At 39.4% G+C, this 13463-nt stretch overlaps 1 protein-coding gene across 1 annotated transcript in view; it reads right to left on the bottom strand.

Annotated features, from left to right (window-relative positions):
- CLEC12A (C-type lectin domain family 12 member A) overlaps positions 1-3396 on the bottom strand; it is a 28559-nt gene extending 25163 nt beyond the window's left edge. The window contains exon 1 of the mRNA XM_016185032.2: positions 2768-3396. The gene's annotated coding sequence lies outside the window, so the exon portion shown is untranslated. The remainder of the gene's footprint in view (positions 1-2767) is intronic.
- Between the last annotated feature and the right edge of the window lie 10067 nt (positions 3397-13463).

Genomic DNA, 13463 nt, shown 5'->3' with positions numbered 1-13463 from the left:
CAAAATAGAGGGGCCAGGAGGTGTGTACCTAGCTAAGTGCACACATTGCAGTGTGCAAGGTTGCAGGTTCAGGTCCCTGGTCCCCACCTGCAGGGGAAAAGCTTCATGAGTGGTGGAGCAGGGCTGCATGTGTCTCCCTGTCCTCCCTTTCTGTCTCCCGCAACCTTCTCAATTCCTCTCTGTCTATCCAATAATAAATAAATAAAATAAAAATATTTTAAAAATTAAAATAAAACAAAAATAGAGGTTGGAAAATGATTGTGTCTGAATAAGTATTCAGTGGAAAATCTTCCTTTGAAATCCATACTGATAACAACATATAAACAACATAAAATGTGGTTGGGGCTGGCTCAGCCAGTGAGCCACCTGCACGTCCAGTGTTGACCCTCAGTACTACGCATATGTGTGTTCTTTCTCTCTCCTTCTCCATAAAATAAGTTAGTGCATCTTAAAAGAAATGATGAAATAAATTGAAGAAAGCAAAAGTGAAAAAAAAAAACCACAGATAAAATGTTAACAAGAACACTTAAAACTTTTGAAAAGAGTTGCCCCATAGGTGCCAAGTCACAGCAATAGCCACGGTGACAAAAAAGAAAGAAAAAGAAACAATTTTTGAAAAAAAAAATGAAATAAAAAACAGGCTTTGGCATTAGAAAATAAACATCATCCCACTTAATAAGTTAAGCTCTCAGTGTGGATTAAAATACTGATGTTTCTCCTCTGCATACTTGAAGGAAAAGCCTGTTGAAATTGATCTGAGAGAAAACCCATGCCCACAGTGTCAACAACATTGAAAGGAAATCAGATGCAGCCTATGTGATAATAATAGCCTCATTCTAAGAAACTTACTAATTCTAGTTTTATCATTCTAATTCTCTTAGCTGCATTTGATTATTGTTACCCTTATCTTACAGAGGGGAAAATGAGTTATAAAAAGGATAATTTATTCCTTATCCAGCGTCACACAGAAGAGACATGGTCGAATTGATATTTGGCTGAAGTATCTGACTACTTGTTCAAATCCATACCCTTCAGCTCCAATATCTCTTGGTAGGAATAGACTTATTCTTATGATCAAATATTTGTAGATAGAGAATGAAAATATCAGTATTTTAGAAGAATATGCATATGAGTAAATTACTAATTTTAAGTTGATTTTTTATTAAGCATCTTTTAATTTCTGGATGCCTCCAATTCTTTCTTCCTTTCTTTCTTCTTCCCTCCCTCCCCCCTCCCTCTCTCCCTCTCTCTTCCTCTTTTCCTTCCTTTCTTCTTTCTTTCTTTCTTTCTTTCTTTCTTTCTTTCTTTCTTTCTTTCTTTCTTTCTTTCCTCTCTTTCGCCTTCAGTTTCTGGGGCTTGGTGCTGTCCGCACTAAGAATCCACTGTTTCTGGCAGTCTTTTTTTCTTTTCTTTCATTCAATAGGACAGACAGAAATTGAGAAAGGAGGGAGGATAGAGAGAGGGAGAGAAAGATACACATTTATAGACATGCTTCATTGTTCCTGAAGTGTCCCTGCTGCAGATGTGGAGCTGGGGCTTGAACCTGGGTCCTTGCACGTATCCTTGCACTGAGTACTGTGTGTGTTTAATTGGTGTGCCACTGCCTGGACCTTCCAGTTTTTTTTAATGCCAAATGCCATTTATTAAAAAACAGTTGATATTGTGAATGCTAGAATGTTCTTTTCTGATAGATAGATTACAAGCAGCAAGCCTGGTCAGACTAAAGTTCTTTAGCTTTTGTCTTCTCAGTGATTTTTATATTTTTTCCAACATTCTTTTTTCAGGGGATTTCAAGTTATTTTAAAAGTTTATTTCTTTATTTAGTAGGAGAGAGAGAAAAAAATTGAGAGGGGGGAAGTGCAGATAGAGATGGAGAGATTCCTGTCAATGAAACATCCCCCCTGCAGGTGGAGGCTTGAACCTGGGTTCTTGCACATTGTACTGTGTGCACTCAACCTGATGTGCCATTGCCTGGGCCCTGGATTTCATGTTTGACAAGTTTCAGTTCTGTGGTAAGAACTGGAGCCTCCCCTCATGTTCATGTATAAACCCTTCTGAACATATATAGAAGAATTAATGGTTAAACAACACATTCACCCTGTTTTTATTTTTTCCCTAGCATAACATATACAAGGGGATAATCACAGACACAGAAGCAATAAAAGCATTCATCCTTCATATGCAGACTCTGGAGAAGAGATTATGTCATGAGTAAGTATTATAGGTGCATGACTGGGAACCATCATCCCCACTAGGACCTCTATGATAGAGCTTTGTTCTAAGCATTTTGGTCATGTTTCTGTAACATAGGTAAGTCATCCTAGTCTGCTTCTGTAGCAATTTGGACATAGAAATCACTTACTTTACTCTTAGTTTTGCAAGTGTAGGCACTGTCAGAACCTGCTACTTAAACCATCAAATAATGTGAAATGACAGTCTCACACACTCAACTAGAGCCAGCTGTTCTGGAATCTTATACGTATTGTATGAGTTTATTCTTTCTGATTATTAATTTTCATCAGGGAAACAGTATAAACATATGAAAAGAGAGAGAGGAATGGGGAGGGTCAGACCAGGGGCTTGAAACTGGGTCTTCATGAATGGTAAAATGGCTGTCCTGCCAGGTTCTCCATTGGCTGGCCCCAGAGCAAATGTTTTATAAGATGCTTATCTCAGGGGTAAATTTTCACACTTCGTCCAAATGTATACCAGCACACCTGATCCACCACTAAAGCATCATTCCCTCTACTATAAGAAGAAGTCTTACCTCTTATTAAAGTTTGAGCTCCAAAGGATGACTGGTCTTTAGTCCACTCCTTATGAGCAGGAACTTGAGCAAAGATGGGCAAGAAGCAGGTCACACTGGATACTCAGAAGAAGAAAAGACTGGAAGCTGAAAGGTGCATCACTCCAACTTGATTAAATCTGATTGATCTGCAAATTGCTGATTTTTCTTAGGCACCTGGGATATCTGAGGTAACCAGTGGGAGGTAACAACACTGAGATTCAATGAATAAGGTTTATCCAAAAAGAGACAAAGATACAAAATATTACCTAGGGTTAAGTATTCATCTCTCATGAGCTGTAATAAAGAATGCAGTTAGTTTGTCACAAGTGACTACAGGCAGAGTTTGAGTTTTTGTAAAAGCAGAGAAGACACTTTTCTACCGCCCAGAGCTGCAGACACAAAAGCAAATCACATTCACTTGAAGGCACTACAGAGATTTTAGAGGATACACAAAGACTGCAGCTTTGGAAGCTTCAGAAAGTTTCCCCTATGCCTCAATTCTGTGAGATGAAGAAGCTATCTACAAAATCCCACGTAGAAGTTTCTTCCCTAAGGAATAAAAGCCTCAACTACTGAAAGCTAAGCAGCAAACACCTCCCAGTCACACTTGTAACAGTTGGAAGTGAAACAGAAACCCATCTATAGCCCCAGACTTACTTAGCTTATTTTGGCAGCCAATTACACTGGCTTCTCCTTTTTTAACTGGGGAAATTACTGGGCCTTCGTGCCAGCCTGATGAAACCGGCACTCCTGTGGCCATTTCTTTCTTTCTTCATCATTATTATTGTTATTATTATTATCATTTTATATGAAAGAGAGAAACTAAGAGGGGCAGGAGAAGTAGAGAGGGAGAGGAAAGAAAGATACCCACAGCTCTGCTTCACTGCTCACAAAGCTTTTCTCCCTTCAGAGAAGGACCAGGGACTTACTTGAATCTGGATCCTTGTGCATAGTAATGTGTATACTCAGCCAGGCAAACCACTGCCTGGCCCCACTTACAGTGGCTTCTAAAATTGCTCTACTAATTGAAGTTTTGGTAAGGCACAGTGTAACTTATAGATAATCCATTCTCATCAAGAACTGAAGAATCCTCAGGCTTGGAGCTGTATCCCAGCAGTAGATCTAAAGACTTGCATGTTTCAGGTTTGTGATCCAGCACAGTACACGCCAAAGCTAAACACAATTCTGGCATTTTTTTTTTTTTAGACTAAGATGTGTTTTATATTCTACTGGAACATTCTCTTTGAGGAATGATACGATGTCTTTCACATTCAAATTTGTCGTATTTCCCCTATACATTTAGTCTGATGGCAGTGCTATTTGTCAAAGTTTGTGTCAGAGCAGACACACCTGCATTCCTATTTCTGAATTGAAAATGCAGCAGTTGACAAGTAAGCCTTTTCTTCTAGGTGATGGGAGTGCTGCATTCTTAGACCTTTTTCAGTTCTGAAAACCACATCATGTCATAATCATCCTTTCAGCAAATAATTGGTGGGCATCTCTTCCAATCCAGATATTGAACTCTTATCAGTGCTGGAAGCCAGAGTAATGGAGCTGGAGCGCTGACATCTCACACCTGGCGCCTCCAGACAACATCTGAAGTGAAATATGTTGAGGTGGTACTGGTTGCATTGATTAGGTTGAGAACAGCAGATGCAGTATCAAATGGTATGGATTGAGAGCAGCCTGAAGGAAAACAAGTCAGGCCTCAGACATTCCAGGACTGGGAGAAATTATACCTCGAGTACTTTTTTTTTTTTTTTTTTTTCATATGTTTTAACTTACCCAGGAAAATAGACTTTCAGGAAATAATTGCCCCAATAATGATTTAGTTCCAGTTGCAATTCATTGGGATGATATTAACAGATAGATGCTTTAAGTGTGTAACCAGAAGACCGTTTTTGGAGATGAAAAGTGAATTCCAGGAAAATGTTTTAAAATTTTATTTATTTGGATAGAGACAGAGAAAAATGAGAGGCAAGAGGGAGGTGGAAGGGGGGGGAGGGAGAGGGAGAGTGGGAGAGGGAGAGGGAAAGAGAGAGGGAGAGAGAGGGAGAGAGAGAGTGAGAGAGAGAGTGAGAGAGAGAGAGGGAGAGGGAGAGAGGGAGAGGGAGAGGGAGAGGGGGAGAGGGAGAGGGAGAGGGGGAGAGGGAGAGGGAGAGGGAGAGGAGGAGAGGGAGAGGGAGAGGGAGAGGGAGAGGGAGAGGGAGAGGGAGAGGGAGAGGGAGAGGGAGAGAGAGAGAGAGAGAGAGAGAGAGAGGGAGGGAGAGGGAGAGAGAGAGAGAGAGAGAGAGAGAGAGAGAGAGAGAGAGAGAGAGAGAGATGTGCAGCACTGTTTCACCACAAAGGAAGCTCCTCCCTGCAGGCATGAACCCTGTCTTTTCACACTGTAATGTGTGCCACCAGGACCTCTTTTTTTTTAAAATAAATAAAATCTGTGGCAGTCAGTTACATGGAGAAGGTACAGAACAAGCTTTAGGTAAAATGTTCTTGCAATTATATCCCTGTATATCCTGGCTGGTTCTCAGACACAAATGAGAAATGCAGAAGCAACTATCCCAGGGAGTAATTAGGAAATATAGTTACAAAGCAACTGGATTGATAGTGAGTGGAAAATCCCATGCCCTGAACTGTGACCTGCAGTAGGCTTCCTTCTTCTCCTTCTCTTTTTATCAATATGGTATGGTTACTAATTTATTAAGGTGATTTCAACTTCTTTGAAAACAACTATCTTTCTGATGACTCTACTTTTCTTAATAATACCACAACTGTTCTGGTTTTTCAGTTAAGAGTAAATAAAATGGGGCCAGGCAGTGGTGTACCTGGTTAAGCACACATATTACAGTGAGAAAGGACTCAGGTTCAAGCCCCTTAGAGGGTGAAAGCTTCCTAAGTGATGAACCAATTCTAGCATCTTTATCACTCATTCTCAAAAAATAAATTCAATTAAAAAACTTTTAAAAATATTTTATTTGATGAGAGGGTTATACACAGAGAAAGGCAAGAACACTGCTCAGTTTTGACTTAGGTTGGTGATGGAGACTGAATCTAGGTCCTCAGGCATGAAAGTTTTTTGCATAGCTTTTATAATATCTACCCAATCCTAAATTAAAAATAAGTTAATGTCTCAGTTAAATAACTAAATCACTCGCACTGTTATTTCTTGGGCCCTGTGGTAGAGCCTCTTTTGTCCTGTTTCACTTGCCCTTTTTCTTGGCCTGTTCACTCAGAAAAGGGCAACATTTATATTCCCCTGTTTTTTAATTCCTGGACTCCATTACCATGCACAGTGGGGGAAGCAAAGAACAGAGAATAATCCCAAATCAAGTCTTGGAGCACTTCCCAATTAAAAAGAGAAATTATTTCAGCCTAAGAAGAGTTGTCCACCTTATTTTCCCTCTACGTCTTTTTATCATTTTATGGGGGTAAGGAGGTAGTTAATAGTTTAAAGAAGGACTTTTGATACATAGGCTCAATTTGTCATCTCCCTGTGGTAGGTATTTGCAGAACTCTCTCACCTCCTAAACTTTAGGTCTTTCTCTACCATCATACACCAGGACCCCATGATAGTAGTCAGGGCTTAGCCCCATAATTAGGGCCTTCAGTGACATAAACAGTTTCATTTCAAAAATTATCATTTCCAGTGTAATATCTAGACTCTAAGATCTTTTACCTTAACTAGAATTTCAGTAAAAAAATTTCTTTCCTTTGATATGTACTACTATTTTGGACCTTTGTGGAGGATAGAATATTATGTTTGCTTCCTCTTTTTACCTTTCACTTCACCAAATCCTCAGGAAAGAACAAATGGAGGGGTGGGGTGGGGAGAAATACAAATACGTACTACTGATGAGTTTTCTCCTTACTGAGAGATTTTGTGCATTTTCAGAAATCAACTTATCTGATTGCTACTTGCTGCCATAGATAATCTCTTAAACTAGCTTCTTACCTGCTTTTAGATTTTTCAGAATTTCACTATTAAGGTTACATTACATTTATTTTAATTGTGACTGTGTGAGTATGACTTAAATTTTTTCCGTCTTAACCATTTAATAGTGTGAATTTTTATGTACAGTCACATTTTTGTTCAATCTCTGGAACCGAAACGTTATAAAACTGAAATTCTTACGCATTAAACAACTCCCCACCTCCCTCCCTCTTTGAATTCCTGCCAACTACATTTCCTTTTTCTTATACTATAACTGGAGTCATACAGTGTTTTTTTTTCATCTGTTGCTTTGTTGTGTAACTGATTTATTTCTCGTCATGTCCTGTTCATTCATTATATGCTTATCCACTCACTAAGTTCATTTTTCCACAATGAACACTTATGCTGTATTCACTCCTTGGTTTTTGTGATATTTCTTCTTATTTATTTATTTTCCATTTTTGTTGCCTTTGTTGTTTATCTTTGTTGTTGTTATTGCTGTCATTGTTGTTAGATAGGACAGAGAGAAATGGAGAGAGGAGGGGAAGACAGTGAGGGGGAGAGAAAGACAGACACCTACAGACCTGCCTCACTGCCTGTGAAGCAACTGCTTTGCAAGTGGGGAGCTGGGGGCTCTAATGGGGATCCTTATGCTGGTCCTTGTGCTTTGTGTCACCTGCGCTTAACCCGCTGTGCTGAGCCTGACTCCCTTTGTGATATTTCTATATAAGTGTGGATTTATAAATACATCTTAAACATCCCATTTTCAAGTCTTTGGGGGGGTATAATTATTTTTTCTTTTCTTTTTTCCCTTCTTTCTTTTCTTTCTTTCTTTAATTTTTGAAAATTTATTTTAAAGTCTAGCATGTGAGATATGAGAATTGCTGTTCTTGCACTTTTTTTCTATCCTTTCACTTCGAGTCCCTGTTTGTCTTGTTGAGTTAGGTGGGTTTCCTGTAGACAGCATATTGTTGGGTTGTTTTTTCTGATTCATCTTCCTACTCTGTGCCTTTTAATAGGTGAATTCAGGCCATTGACATTTATTGATATCAAAGATTGAAGATATTTTAACACCATTCTTGTAGATTTTTAGAGTGTTCTGACATATGGCCTATTTATAGTGGTCTGTTTATAGGGGACCTTTCAGAACTTCTTTCAGGAGAGGCTTGGTGATAGTTGATTCTTTCAACTCTTGCTTGTCTCAGAAGTTATTATGCCTCCATCTAGTTTGAATGACAGTCTAACAGGATACAGTAGTCTTGGTTGAAAGCCTTTCTAATTGAGCACCATTGTCTTTTGGCTTGTAGTGTTTGTGTGGAGAAGTCTGCTGCTAATCTTCTGGGTTTTCCTCTGTAGGTGACTTTTTATTTTTCTCTTGCAACCTTCAGGATACTTTCTTTATCCTTATTCTTTTCCATTCTCAATATGATGTGTCTTGGTGTCTTTAAGTCTGGATTAATTATGTTTGGGATCCTCTGAGCTTCTTGAACCTTTATGTCTTTGATGTTGTCTAGACTAGAGAAATTTTCATTTATTATGTCCTGAAGAATGCTTTCTGCCCCTCCCTCTCTTTCTTCCTCTGGTCAGTCAATAATGGATATACTATTTCCTTTGAAGTCATCCCACAGGTCTCTGTTGTTGTTTTCAGTATCTCTTAATCTCTTTTTGAGATCCCTTACTTCTTTTTTAGTTGTCTCTAATTTGCCCTTGATCTTGCTAATTCTGTCTTCAACCTCATTGATTCTATTCTCTCTGCCCTCTACTGTTTCTGGAGTTCATCTATTTTGGTGCCTTGTTCTGATACTGTTGTAGCTTATTCAGCTAGTTGTTTTCTTAGCTCAGCTATTTCAGCTTTCAGCTCTCTAATAACCTTGAGATAATTAGTGTTTTCTTCCAGGGTCTTATTTATTGTTTATGCATTTCTGATAACAATTCTTTCAAACTCTTTACTCACTCCTGTGATTATTTCCTTAACTGGTGTTTGGATGTTGACCTCATTATTTTGGGGTTCAGCCTTTGGGGGGGATTTTAGCTGGACTCTTGTCCTGGTTCATTTCTCCAATATTTTTTCTTGTTGTTTTAACCATTTTATATATTATGTTATGAGGTCCCTCTCTCAGTACTTTTCAAATTACTGATCACTCTTGCCTGGATTGACTTGTGTCTAAGTAAGGTAAGTAAAGGGTTCACAGTTGTTGAAATTGACAGTTTTTTCAATAGTATTTTAATCCCTGGGTTGGAGCACAGTAGTATAAAAGCCTCTTTTGTTCTATTTCTTCCCTGTAGGCTATGGGAGCCTGAGGACTTTTAAACTATAAGTAGGCTTCTTATTTTAATCACTGACTCCTGATCAAGAGATAAAGCAGGATAGGCCAGAGATAATCCTGTGGTTATGCAAAGAGACATTCTCAGCTGCACTGCTGGGCCACCTAGGTATAGATCTTCTCCTGAGTTTCCTCCTTAGTTCTCTGTCCCCTGGTGTCAGCACAGGGCCTACCTGCCCCTGCTCCAGATTCTGAGGCTAGAAGCAATGGAGACTCACAGTTGTATTTGGTGAGTCTTAGGGGAGTCCCCTCCTCCCTTCAGCCATCTTTTTGTTGGTGAAACACACAGGAGGTGGTGTGTCATCTGGTAAACTCTGGACTGTTACTGTCCACTTAATCTCTCCCTAGGCTTTTCTCTCTGTCCATGAGCCACATGTGTTTGCACTCACCGGTGATTTGGAGGGTTCCTGAAGTCATTCTAGTTCTGTCTTGTTGCAGTCCCAGGTGGTCTCCTTTGGTATTCCTCCAGTTTTAGTTTCTTACATATAGGTCTTGGCCTATTTTAAATTAAAATTTACATGATGTATTATAAGAATTCAGTGTAGGGAATGGGTGCTGACACATTTGGTTGAGGGCACATGTTGCAAAGACCAAGGTTTGAGCCTCTGGTCTGCGTCAGCATGGGAAAAACTTTGCAAGTGGTAAAGCAGTGCTGCAGGCTTTTCTCTGTCTCTCTCCCTCTCTCTCATACCCTTCCCTCTAGATTTCTGCCTATCTTTATCAATAAATAAAGATAATTAAAAAAGAAAGTTAAAAAAGAATTCAGTCTCATTATTCGAAATGAAGGTATTCAGTTTCTCAGCATTCTTAGTTGAAAAAACTGTCATTTTCTTGATAACTTTGACACCTGAGTTCAAAATAATTTGAGCCTGTAAACAAGGATTGAAGGCTGGTCCCTTTCTCTCATTCTCTTGTTCTACAGGGGAACAATAAAGTTATGAAAGAAACAATTGATCATGGTGGTATTCTTTCACATTTAGAAACACTCTAGATATTCTATTAACATAACATAGTAAAGGCAAACATCATTAAAAAGTTGAAGATGTTCACAGCTGTGACCTTGGACTGTGAACTCATGAACTCAGACTGACAGAGACTCAGAGGTCACAGAGGCTCCTATGACGCTAAATATGAATACATGGACCCTACCTTAGATCAATGGGGCAAACAGTCAATGGCATTTATATACTATATATATATATATATCCTCATATTTTGGAGCTACTCTCTGCCCTAATCCTGATTTTCAGCCCTATTCTAAACTTTGATACCATCTTCCCAGATAATATTTTTAGACCACCTCCATGTTAGCTATTAAGCTCAGGCAAAAATTACTAAAGTCATAAGCCCCTTAGGACATACCTAACATGAACTTCATTGCTCCTTCCCCCATGGAAACTCCTAGTTTTACCTGCTCTACTCCTACCTTTGGGTTCCTGTTTATTAAAGAATTTGTCTACTTTATATAATGGCTGCCTTTGAGCTACCAAATTGCAGATGCTATTATGAGTCCATTCTGACTTCCATGGATAGATGGCCTCACCAATGTGTCCTGAAGTCTCACCTTTCCAGAGACCTACCCCAAAAGTAAAAGATAGAAACAGGTTGCGGGTGTGAACTAACCAGCTAATGTCCATGTACAGTGGATAACTAATTACAAAAGCCAGACCTTCCACTTCCATCACCCCATAAAAACTTTGGTTCATACTTCCAGAGGGATAAAAATGGGCAGAGGATATGAACAAGACATTCACTTCAGAGGAGATCCAAAAGGCTAACAAACATGAAAAACTGCTTCAGGTTGCTGATTGTCAGAGAAATGCAAATAAAGACAATACTGAGATACCACCTCACTCCTGTGAGAATGGCATACATCAAAAATGACAGCAGCAACAAATGTTGGAGGGGCTGTGGAGACAGAGGAACTTTTCTGCACTGCTGGTGGGAATGTAAATTGGTCCAGCCTCTGTGGAGAGCAATCTGGAGAACTCTCACAAGGCTAGACATGGACCTTACATATGACCCAGTAATTCCTCTCCTGGGGATATACCCCAAGGATTCCATAATGCCCAATCAAAAAGATGTGTGTACATCTATGTTCATAGCAGCACAATTCATAATATCTAAAACTTGGAGGGAACCCAGCTGCCCAACAACAGATGAGTGGCTGAGAAAGTTGTGGTATATATACACAATGGAATAATATACAGCTATTAAGAACAATGGACCCACCTTATCTGACCCATGTTGGACAGATCTAGAAGGAATTATGTTAAGTGAGCTAAGTCAGAAAGACAAAGATGAGTATGGTATCATCCCATTCATCAACAGAAGCTGAGAAAGAAGAACAGAAGGGGAAACTAAAACAGGATCTGATTAAATCAAGAGTAGGGCACCAAAGTAAAAACCCTGTGGTGAGGGGGAGGGTGGACATTTAGATTCCTGGGGGGTGGGCATAGGGGGTAGTGGGTAGGGGTGGGTCGGGGGGATGGGACACAGTCTTTAGTGGTGGGAATGGTGTTTATGTACACTCCTATTAAAGTGTAGTCATATCAACAACTATTAAATTAATGTGAGGGGGGAAAAGTGATCATATGTCTAGAACTTTTTAAAACACAGACTGAGTCTTTTTAATACATAGGCTGAGTCTTTGATATGTTGACTCTCTCAGAAGTCTAGACCAGGCAGAACAGAAGCAACTGGTGGCACAGCTATATACAAGATGCTGGGTATTATATAGCAAACCCTAACAAAGGGACTTTTCGAAGTTAATCTAATTACCAAATAATGTGATGATAACAATAACTATCCATTGTCTTCTTGAACCCTAAGACAGCAGGGACCTCACATTTCCTCTATAGAGCCTATATGTCCCACAGTCCTGGAACCTTAGGGTGGGGCCCACTTTCTTGTATGCTTCTCTCAATTCATATCAAATAATATTGCATCCGCCAATTGCAATCTAATCAACGCCACGAGTGCCACCCCAGCATGCTTCACTTCAGACTACATGTCCAGAGACTTCAGGTGTGGAATGACAACCCTTAGCTTCATCACTCTGGTGAGACCTTTCCTTTCACAGTATTCTCTAATTCCATTCCAGGTGTTCCACTCCCCAATAAAGTCCCCAAACCTAGATATAGACTAGGTCCCCTGAGATAGAGCATATGTTCACACGTGTCCATAAACCAGGGAAAAATATATACCTGAAAGCAGGAGTACAGAAGAGTCTGCAGAGAGTAACCCTCCAACACTTCATCTGCACTATTCCAGCCTTTAGGTCCATGATTGTTCAACAGTTTGTTTGGCTTTGTATGTCAACTCTCTTTTCAGCCCACCAGGTTCTGTATGCCAGCATGATGCCGACCAGACTTCCCTGGACTGATGACCCCACCAATGTGTCCTGGAGCTCTTTTTCCCCAGAGACCCACCCTACTAGGGGAAGAGAGAGGCAGACTGGGAGTATGCATCGACCAGTCAATGCCCATATTCAGCGGGGAAGCAATTACAGAAGCCAGACCTTTCACCTTCTGCATCCCACAACTACCCTGGGTCCATACTCCCAGAGGGATAGAGAATGGGAAAGCTATCATGGGAGGGGATGGGATATGGAGACCAGGTGGTGGGAATTGTGTGGAGTTGTACCCCTCCTATCCTACGGTTTTGTTAATGTCTCCTTTCTTAAAAAAAAAAGAATAGGGAAGCTTCCAATGGGACATGGAACTCTTGTGGTGGGAACTGTATGAAATTGTACTTTTGTTATCTTAAAATCTTGCTAATCATTATTAAATTACTAATAAAAGGAAAAGTTTGAACATGGTTGTGATGACAAGGATGAAACTGTTCCAGAGAAGTTACAATGCTCAGTGTTTCTAATGTTTTAGATTACTCTGTTCTAAATATATATTATTTGTATTCCCTGTACATTTATGAAGACAGTAAAATAATTTTTCTCTTTATAATATTTATTTTATTTTGATGAGAGAGAGAGAGAGAGAGAGAAAGATAAAAGAGAACAAAGCCCTGATGAGCTCTGGCATATGGCAGTGCCGGGCAATGAACATGAAACCTCTGTGCCTCAAGCATGAAAGTCCTTTGCAGTACCTATTATGCTGTTTCTAATGCCTGAGTGAGTGAATTTTCAATGTTTGAGCAAAATATTTCAAAATTCTAGGAGCAATCATAATTATTCCCTTTGGCTATTAAAATAATGTAGTGAGATTTCAAATTGCATGGTCATTTTTTAAAATTTATTTCTTTATTGGGGAATTAATGGGTCATTTTTTTTTTAAATGATTCTGTTCTATTGCCTATCTATGAAGTAAACTTTTTTAAAAAAGTTTTTTTAAAAAAATAATTTAAAAATCATTCTGTTCTATTGTCTATCTATGAAGTAAACTTTCAGGCTGCACTACAGAAATAT

Source organism: Erinaceus europaeus, chromosome 7 (genome assembly GCF_950295315.1).
Source record: "Erinaceus europaeus chromosome 7, mEriEur2.1, whole genome shotgun sequence".
Taxonomy (NCBI): Eukaryota; Metazoa; Chordata; class Mammalia; order Eulipotyphla; family Erinaceidae; genus Erinaceus; species Erinaceus europaeus.
This window is presented reverse-complemented; position numbering and strand designations above follow the sequence as displayed.